The sequence below is a fragment of the Lutra lutra genome, chromosome 3 (genome assembly GCF_902655055.1).
Source record: "Lutra lutra chromosome 3, mLutLut1.2, whole genome shotgun sequence".
Lineage (NCBI taxonomy): Eukaryota > Metazoa > Chordata > Mammalia > Carnivora > Mustelidae > Lutra > Lutra lutra.
Window position 1 is genome coordinate 108,860,925 of NC_062280.1, and position 10,992 is coordinate 108,871,916.

Here is a 10,992-nt window from a genome sequence, read left to right on the forward strand (position 1 = left end):
GAAAAAGACATATATAATGATGGTGAAATTACCAGTATTTATTCAGGTTACGGTTAGAAATCTCCTTTCTCACATCCTTGAGGAATACCATCTGGCTTGAAATATTGAAGCTTGCTAAATGCTCTCTAATTATAAGAGTACATTGAATTGATTTGAAGAGTGTTTTAATTTTTTTTCTTTTCTGAAAGCAGAAATGAAAGTAATCTTTGTAATTCTAATTATTCTATTACATTTTGGTAAAGGGATGGTTTTCTTTTAATTCTCTTTCTCTAAGTTCTCTGAGAATGCATATTCGAACCAAAGTGGAAATCTAGGATTGACTGCCTGAATCACCATTTTTCCTGCCAACTGTTGTTTAATGTTCCTGACACTTTGTCATATTTGATGTTGACTCATTGATATAGAACATAATCATTCTAAAATGTCCACATAATTGGATGGGTAAAAGTTAAATTCCTCTTTCCCTGTAATTGGTTATGGTGATATGGTAGAATGGAAAGGGACAGACTTAAGACAGAAAAAGGCTTGCTTCACATTTGTGAAATGTTGGCAAGCTGCTAAATCTCCATGCAGCTGAATTTCTTTGATAGCCCAAGAACAATAAATCTATCTTGTATTGCTTTCCATGGAAAATTGCAAACTTTGGGAAATATATCACATGAAATATCTTCTGTTTCCCCTTCTGAGGACTTGCAACAGTTTCAAATTTATACTTATTTTGTAATTATTTTGTAAAAATCTGCCCCACCATTTGGCTATGGTCTCCATGGCTGTACAGACACATTTGCTTTGTTTGTGTTGTAGTTCTGACCTCTAGCAGAGTGCCTGGCACATGGTGGCAGCTCAGCAAACATTTGTTGGATAGTTAAAGTTAAATTACAGTTTAAATCAACAATCATAGACCAGTCTTTGGCTTCACCAGTAAATGAAGAAAGTGACCTTAAAGTTTTCTGAGGACACAAAGTGCAAAAAAGTGTGGTTAAAGATGTGTTTTGCAGTTCTAGTTAGTTCAATGCACAAAATATTTAAAATAATTACAAAGGAAAATTATTATTTACACTTGGAGCTCATTACAGTAGTATATACATTCTGGGGATCTACTTGAGCTGAAATTACCAGGAAATGTTGGAACCAAAACTTACATACATTTAGATTATCCTACACAAATGTCCCTATTATACTGGAATATCAGACCTTTAAAATTAAAATAAACTTGAAATATTTTCTAGCTGAACTCTTTCCTTACAGAGACTGGATACCCGAAGTCCTAATACATGAAGATACTTGCCTATCATAAAGAAGTAATCGAAATGGGCTGTGGTGGCATCAGAGGGCTAGCCATCTCCAAAGATTGCCCTCTTTGAGAGCATCAGTCAGTTTAAAATGATATTTGATGCCAAGGAAATATGCTAAGCCAGGTGCTGTGGAGACAAACTAATTGAATAAGTTACATGGATGACATTTGCAAGATGAATGGAAAGGTGGTAGCTTCATTCATAATATGAACTTAAATGTGGCACTTTAACTTAAATATCTTGCACTTTCCCCCACCTCCTTCTAAAAGAGATATTAAGATATTCTCCTTGGCTCTATAATTCTTTATGCAAACACCTGACCAGGGACCCAGCATGTAATTTCAAAAAGTTTATTTTTTATTCATTTTTAAAAATTTCTTTTCAGTGTACCAGAATTCATTGTTTATGTACCATACCCAGTGTTGATGCAATACGTGCCCTCCATAATACCCATCACCAGGCTCACCTAACCTCCCACCCCTTCAAAACCCTCAGATTATTTTTTAGAGTCCACAGATCTCATGATTAATCTCCCCTTCCAATTTCTCCCAACTCCCTTCTCCTTTCCATCTCCCCGTGTCCTCCATGTTTTTCCTTATGCTCAACAAATAAGTGAAACAATATGATAATTGACTCTCTCTGCTTGACTTCAGCATAATCTCTTCCAGTACCATCCATGTTGATACAAAAGTTGGGTATTCATCCTTTCTGATGGAGGCATAATGCTCCGTAGTATATGTGGACCACATCTTCCTTATCCATTCGTCTGTTGAAGGGCATCTTGGTTCTTTCCACAGGTTGATGACTGTGACCATTGCTGCTATGAACATTGGGGTACAGATGGTCCTTCTTTTCACTACGTCTGTATCTTTGGGGTAAATACCCAGTAGTGCAATTGCAGGGTCATAGGGAAACTATTTTTAATTTCTTAAGGAATCTCCACACTGTTTTCCAAAGTGGATGTACCAACTTGCATTCCCACCAACAGCGTAAGAGGGTTCCCCTTTCTCCACATCCTCTCCAACACATGTTATTTACTGTCTTGTTAATTTTGGCCATTCTAACTGGTGTGAGGTGGTATCTCAATGTGGTTTTGATTCGAATCTCCCTGATGGCCAGTGATGAACATTTTTTCATGTGTCTGTTAGCCATTTGTATGTCTTCTTTGGAGAAGTGTCTGTTCATGTCTTCTGGCCATTTTTTGGACATGGTTATCTGTTTTGTGTGTGTTCAGTTTGAGGAGTTCTTTATAGATCCTGGATATCAGCCTTTTGTCTGTACTGACAATTGCAAATATCTTCTCCCATTCCGTGGGTTGCCTCTTTGTTTTGTTGACTGTTTCCTTTGCTGTGCAGAAGCTTTTGATCTTGATGAAGCCCCAAAAATTCATTCTCACTTTTGTTTCATTTGCCTTTGGAGACATATCTTGAAAGAAGTTGCTGTGGCTGATATCGAAGAGGTTACTGCCTATGTTCTCCTCTATGATTCTGATGGATTCCTGCCTCATGTTGAGGTCTTTTATCCATTTCGAGTTTATCTTTGTGTATGGCATAAGAGAAGGGTCAAGTTTCATTCTTCTACATATAGTTGTCCAATTTTCCCAGCACATTTATTGAAGAGACTGTCTTTTTTCCACTGTATATTTTTCCTGCCTTGATGAAAATTATTTGACCATAGAGTTGAGGGTCCATAAAATACTTACAATGGAAATGGAAATGGTTCTCTACTCTGTTCCACTGGCCTATGTGTCTGTTTTTATGCCAGTACCATGCTGTCTTGGTGATCACAGCTTTGTAGTAAAGTTTGAAATCAGGCAATGTGATACTCCCAGGTTTTTTTTTTTTTTTCTTTTTCAACATTTCCTTAGCAATTCGGGATCTCTTCTGATTCCATATAAATTTTAGGATTGTTTGCTCCAGCTCTTTGAGAAATGCCAGTGGAATTTTGATTGGAATGGCAATGAAAGTATAGATTGCTCTAGACAGTATAGACATTTTACCAATGTTTATTTTTCCGATCCATGAGCATGGAATGGCCTTCCATCTTTTTCTGTCTTCTTTAGTTTCTTTCAGGAGTGTTCTGTAGTTCCTCCAGTACAGATCCTTTACCTCTTTGGTTAGGTTTATTCCCAGGTATCTTATGGTTCTTGGTGCTATAGTAAATGGAATCAATTCTCTAATTTCCCTTTCTGTATTTTCATTGTTAGTGTATATAAGAAAGCAACTGATTTCTGTACATTGACTTTGTATCCTGCCACATTACTGAATTGCTGTATGAGTTTAGTAGTTTGGGGGTGGAGTCTTTTGGGTTTTCTATATAAAGTATCATGTCATCTGTGAATAGAGAGAGCTTGACTTCTTCATTGCCAATTTGAATACCTTTTATTTCTCTTGTCTGATAGCTGTTGCTAGGACTTCTAATATTGTGTTGAACAAGAATGGTGGGAGTGGGTATACTTGTCATGTTTCTGATCTCAAAGGGAAGGCTGTGAGCTTTTTCCCATTAAGGATGATATTTGCTGTGGGTTTTTCATAAATAGATTTAATGAAGTTCAGGAATGTTCCCTCTATCCCTATACTTTGAAGCATTTTAATCAGGAATGGATACTGGATTTTGTCAAATGCTTTTTCTGCATCAATTAAGAGGACCATGTGGTTCTTCTTTCTTCTCTTATTGATTTGTTCTATCAAATTGATTGATTTGCGAGTGTTGAAGCATCCTTGCTACCCAGGGATGAATCCCACATGGTCATGGTGGATAATCTTTTTATGGGCTGTTGGATCCTATTAGCTAGGATCTTGCTGAGAATCTTAGCATCCGTATTCATCAGAGATATTGGTCTGAAATTCACCTTTTTGGTGAGGTGTTTGCCTGGTTTGGGGATCAGGGTAATGCTGGCTTCATAAAAAGAATCTGGAAATTTTCTTGCTGTTTCAATTTTTTGAAACAGCTTCAGGAGAATAGGTATTATTTCTTCTTTGAAAGTTTGGTAGAATTCTCCAGGGAATCCATCAGGTCCTGGGATCTTGTCTTTTGGGAGGTTTTTGATCACTGCTTCAATCTCATTACTAAATATCAGTCTATTCAGGTTTTCAATATCTTCCTGGTTCAGTTTTGGAAGTTTATATTTTTCCAGGAATACATCGATTTCATCTAGGCTGCTTAACTTATTGGCATATAACTATTGATAATAATTTCTGATGATTATTTCTGTTTCCTTGGTGTTGGTTGTGATCTCTTCCTTTTAATTCATAATTTTATTAATTTGGGCCTTCTCTCTTTTCTTTTGGATTAGTTTGGCCAATGGTTTATTGATCTTATTGATTCTTTCAAAAAACCAGCTTCTAGCTTCATTGATGCATTCTACTGTATCTGTAGTTTCTATCTCATTGATCTCTGCTCTAATCTTGATTATTTCCCTTCTTGTGTGTGGAGTAGGCTTAATTTGTTGTTGATTCTCCAGTTATTTAAGGTGTAAAGACAGCTGGTATATTCTGGATTTTTTAATTTTCAAAAAGTTTATTTTGAACAGAGTAAAACATTCTGAAAATTTTAAATTTCATCTTTAAATTAAAAAGAAAAAGAAACAGTACAACTATGGTATGTAGTTCCACAAATCTTGACAAGTGTGTAGATTCTGGTAACACCATCATAATCAGAATACAGAATCACCCCATGGCAACTACTCCCCACTCCACTCCTAATCCAGGCAACACTGAGACGTCCTCTTTCTTTATAGTTGGGCCTTTGTGAGAATCAAAATAGCATTAAAGTAGCACCTGGGTGGCTCAGTGGGTAAAGCCTCTGCCTTCGGCTCAGGTCACGGTCCCAGGGTCCTGGGATTGAGCCCCGCATTGGGCTCTCTGCTCGGCAGGAAGCCTGCTTCTTCCTCTCTATCTGCCTGCCTCTGCCTACTTGTGATCTCTGTCTGTCAAATAAATAAATTAAATCTTTAAAAAAATAGCATTCTGGATGCTGCCCACGCCGTGCACCTGGCAGTAAGCTCACCATGGCGATGGGAGGAGGTGGTGGCACCCCGGAGCAGGAGGACTCCGTGTTATTCCGGCGCGGCACAGGCCAGAGTGATGATTCTGACATTTGGGATGATACAGCATTGATAAAAGCTTATGATAAAGCTGTGGCTTCGTTTAAGCACGCTCTAAAGAATGGTGACATTTCTGAAGCTTCAGATAAACCAAAAGGCACACCTAAAAGAAAACCTGCTAAGAAGAATAAAAGCCAAAAAAAGAATGCTACAACACACCTGAAGCAGTAGAAAGTTGGTGACAAATGTTCTGCCATTTGGTCAGAAGACGGCTGCGTTTACCCAGCTACCATTGCTTCAGTTGATTTTAAGAGAGAAACCTGCGTTGTGGTTTATACCGGATATGGAAATAGGGAGGAGCAAAATATGTCTGATCTACTTTCCCCAGCCTCTGAAGCAGCTAATAATATAGAACAGAATGCTCAGGAGAATGAAAACGAGAGTCAAATTTCAACAGATGAAAGTGAGAACTCCTCCTCCAGGTCTCCTGGAAATAAACCCAATAACATCAAGTCAAAAGCTGCTCCATGGAACTCTTTTCTCCCTCCACCACCCCCCATGCCAGGATCGGGACTGGGACCAGGAAAGCCTGGTCTAAAATTCAGTGGCCCACCACCACCACACTTCTTATCATGCTGGCTGCCTCCATTTCCTTCTGGACCACCAATAATTCCCCCACCACCTCCCATATGTCCAGATTATTTTGATGATGCTGATGCTTTGAGAAGTATGTTAATCTCTTGGTACATGAGTGGCTATCATACTGGTTACTATATGGGTTTCAAACAAAACCAAAAAGAAGGAAGGTGCTCACATTTCAATTAAAGAGTAATCCATACAGTGTTCTCTTAATAGGTACAGCTGTCTCCCGAGGAGAATGGTATTTTGATGCGCCATGGTCAACATGAACAAAATTTCATCTTCATGAACGGTTGGGTGGCATAATCGCCTGCATTTCCCCTTGTTGCACGTGACTCATGCTTAAGTAACCAGCCATGTGTTTCAAGGGAATAATCAGTTTGAATAACTCAGCAGTGGAAATGTAATTAAAAGAAACTCAGTTACATGTAGTAAAGAAAAGTCAATCTGTGAAAATTTCAACTCAGCCCATTTGTATATCTTTCTTAGTATAAAGTATGTTAAGGTTTTATTAATGCCTTTAAAAATAAATGGTAAATTTAAAAAAAATAGCATTCTATAACATGCAACCTCTTGAGATTGGCTTCTTTCATTCAGTGGAATGCCACAGAAAATGTCTTCACAAGTCCTCAAAGTTATTCTCTATAACAAAAATTCACTCCTTTTTGCTGCCAAGTAGTATTCCTCCCTTAGGATGTGCCATGGTTTCAATCCATTCATCCACTGAAAGATATTTGCATTGTTTCCAATTTGGGCAATTATGAATAAAGTTGCTATATACTTTTGTATACAGATTATTTTTGTGAAAACAAATTTTTATTTCTCTAGAAGAGGGGTTAGAAAACTGTGACCAACAGGCCAAATCCAGCCTACTCCTTGATTTTTTAAATAAAATTTTATTGGAACACCGCCATGCTCATTTTTTTTTTGCATATGCAATGGTTGCATTCAGGCTATAGTTGAGTAGTGTAATAGAGCCTTACAGTCCTCTAATCTAAAGCCTAATTTATTTATTACATGTTTTAAAGTTGTCTTACCTCTGCTTTAGGATAAATACCCAGGAGTGTGCTAGCTAGGTTTTGGTGTGGTGGACAGACTGAGGTGGGTCTAAGTAATCTCTGCCAGTGGGTGTTCATTCCTTCTGAAATCCTCTTGATCATGGACAGGACCTCTGACTTGCTTCTAACTAACACAATAGGGTAAAGATCTCATGCCTATGATTATATTATGCTATGAGACTCTGCTTGATGACTCAGTGAAGTATGCAACATCTATGGAAATCCCATGTGGCAAGGAATTGCTCCAGCAACCTTCAGCTGATGACAAGCCAAAAACTAGTCCCACTGCTACAAAAAAAGAAATTCTGCTAATAGAAAGCCTAGAAGCAAATTATTCCCCATTCACTTCCAAATGAGAACACACAGCCCAGTTGACACCTTGACATCAGCTCTAGGCTGAGGACTCAGCTAAGTTGTCCTTAGATTCAACCCATAAACTAGGATATATGCATTATTTTAAGCCAGTAAGTTTAGGGTAATTTGTTATGTACCAATAGATACATATAGTAAATGTATATTAGACTTTGTAAGGGTCTGTCGAATTGTTTTCCAACGTGGCTCTACCATTCTGAATTCTCATCAGTCATGTATGAGATTTCTTTATCTACTGGTATGTGTGTGTGTGTGTGTGAGTGAATGTGTGTGTGAGTGTGTGTGTGTTTAGAGACTTTAAAAGGAGGGTAAGGATATCTAATTGTAGCTATAATTTGAGTTACTCTAGTGTTTAATGATATTGATCCTAATTTCATTTGTGTATTTATCATCCATATGTTGTCTTGATGAAATATCTGTTCAAATATTTGATTCATTTTTAATTACATTCTTGTTTTTTATTGAATTCTGAGGTTTTTCAATATAGTGTAGATACAAGTCTTAACAGATGTGTGATTTACAATTTTTTAAATTTTTTTTCATTCTCTTAATAATGTACTTTACAGAGAAAATATGTCTAATTTAATGAAATACTGATTTTTTTTTACCTTTTATATTATATTTTGGTATTATGTTCCCAAATTCTTTACTTAAACCCAGATCAGAAAGGGTTTCTCTGGGTTTTCCTTTATGCTTTATATTTAGATCTATGGTCAATTGTGAGTTGACACTTATATGAAGTGTGATGTGTATCAAGATATGTACTTTCATATTTGGAGGTCTAATTATTCTAACACCATTTGTTAAAAGACCCCTTAGCCTCACTGACTTGTCTTTGCATCTTTGCCAAAGTCAATTGGCCATATTTGTGCAGAACTTTTCTTCAATTATTTGTTCACTGCTACCAATCTATGTTCATCTCTTTGCAAATACCACAATATCTTGATTGCTGTACTTTTATAGTGAACCTTAAAATCATGCAGTATAATTGCTTCTATTGTTTGTCTTCTTCTTCAAAATTGGTTTATCTATTCTATTTGTTTGGGGGTTTTTTTGGCGTAAGACTTAGAACCAGCTTGTTTATATTTATAATAAATTCTTCAGGGCTTTTGATTGGAATTGCATTAATTTAGGCAAAATTGACATCTTTAAAAGACTGAGTTTTCTAGTACACGAACATGATGTATTCTCTGTTTAGGCCTTTGATTTCTTTCATTAGCCTCTTATAGTTTTCAGCATGTAGAATCTGAGTATGTTCTCTTATATTTATAATTAAGTATAAATTTTAACTTAGATTTTAAAAAATTCTCAATATATTAAAAGTGGCATTATTTTTCTTGTTTATTTCTGTTGCTCATTGTTAGTAAAAATAAATATAATAGATTTTGGTCTATTGACTTTGAATCCTGTGAAATAAATAAATATATATATATACATTTTTTAAGAGTTTATTTATTTATTTGACAGACAGAGATCACAAGTAGGCAAAGAGGCAGGCAGAGAGAGAGAGAAGGAAGCAGGCTCCCCGCTGAGCAGAGAGCCCGATGTGGGGCTCATCCCAAAACCCTGGGACCATAACCTAAGCTGAAGGCAGAAGCTTTAACCATGAGCCACCCAGGCTTTCCTGTGAAGTGCATTCTTAAAAGTTTTATGAGATATCCTGTATATGTAATCTTATCATGTGCAAATGGGAACAGTGATTTTAGTTGATATTTTAACCTGTATGGCACTTATTTTATTTCTTACCTCATGGCAAAGTAAACATCTTTGCCTTTGTTCTTTGTCAGGGTATACACCGAAGATGCTTGGTCTGTGTGTGTCAGATTGAAAGTTTTTACGTCATTTTCTACTGTGACAAGCCTGACAGACAGCTTGGAATCTTCAATGACTTCTTCTGCTCTCCCCACCCCCATGAGCCACGCCCACGCCCAGAAGACTGCTACCTCAACCTCTCCCTTTGGAGTTGTTACTGTGGCTTCTCTGAGTCATTCTTGGTTGGGAGAATAAAGCACCATGGCTCTGCATTCACACAACAACAAGAAAAGAAAGGAAGATACATTCGATGTCCTACATTTAACCTTGATTCCTCAGGAGCTCCTTCTCTGAATGGCAATGTGGGGCAACGGAAGTGGGGAAGGCAACGATGCAGTCACCGGGATGAGAGTGAGAAGAGCAGGGCCTGTGAGAAGCAAATGCAGTCATCAACCAAAAGTCCAGGATCATATCTCAATTTTAATAATTCAAACCCTTCATCTTTTTTCCTTTTTTTCATTTTGTTTTGGCTTCCTTGGCCAGTTTTACCCAGAGATTTGATTACTCTCTACTCTGGCCAAATAAACATGGTTTCCTATGAATCACTCTCCTAATGAGTAAATCAATAGATGATTACTGAATAGTTATTTAACCCTGACCACACACTGGAATCACCTAGGGAGCACTGGAACCCACTGTACAGATTCTGATTTAATTGTCTGAATGTGGCCCAAGCATAGATATGTGCTAGGAGTTTGAACACCACAGATCTACATCATGCCTGGCAGGGTGTACTCTCAAAGGAGTAGAGGTTGGGAACCCACTCCAGGTTCTAACAGCCCACATAAGTGGTATTACCAAATCTGTAGATGCATGCATGCCACAGGAAATGCTTACCTACCTTACATATACAGTGTTCAGGTCCCAATGAAAACTTCTACAGTTGGTGAGACATGAATGAACCCTGGCCAAATGTATTTGACTGTATTCTCTTATTTTCTAGTAAGAGTTTCATCTGTACTTTGTAATAAGCTCCAGGCAATTCCTTTGATCTGACCAATGTTTGGGAACCACTGGTAACTAACATGATAGTGTATCAGAAAACATAGACAGGAGGTGCAAGAGGGGAGAGGGGGCTGGAGCCACAGGTAATGAAAGTTGGTTGGAAGAATGGGGAGCGACGTAAGACTGGAATTTCAGGTAGGCATTTGATGGGAAGAAAGGGATGAGGTTTGGGATGTATAAGCCATATTTCAAGGGTAACTAAAGACAATTACTATTCACCTTCTGGCTGTAGCAAGCCTCACACTGATACATAATACAGACACATAACATCATGCTTATTTACAGAGAACAAAAAACTCTGCATTTATTTTTGACGTTTTCTCTAAAAAGTGGATATTAACATCTCGTTTCTGTATTTTTTTTTCTAAAGAAGAATTTTTTTTTCCTAAAGAATAATTCATTATGCCAAGGTACTATGGTGCCTTAAATTATTAGATCATTTTATTTTTATTTCAATCGATGAAATATTCTTATTTCCGTTTCACTGGTAAAACAAAACAAGACTAAACTAAACTAAAACTCAGAGAAAATATGTAATTTGCTTAATACTCTGCAGCAAATAATAAGTGAGGTGAAAAATAGACCCTGATGTGACTGGTTTTAAAGTCAAAGGAAAGCCAAATATTTTCTTGAAGTGAGTAAGAACCAAATCACTTCCTTGAATGCAAATAAAGTTTTGAAAGCATAGGATCCTCATAGCTTTGGAGAGTATCTTTGATTAATTCAGCAAAATGCAATTATGTGAAACGATAGGAATGTACTTCAA

At 37.2% G+C, this 10,992-nt stretch overlaps 1 pseudogene; it reads left to right on the plus strand.

The window, feature by feature from the left end:
- Positions 1 to 5,284: 5,284 nt before the first annotated feature.
- Positions 5,285 to 6,512, plus strand: LOC125096293 (survival motor neuron protein-like; annotated as a pseudogene).
- The last annotated feature ends 4,480 nt before the right edge of the window (positions 6,513 to 10,992 follow it).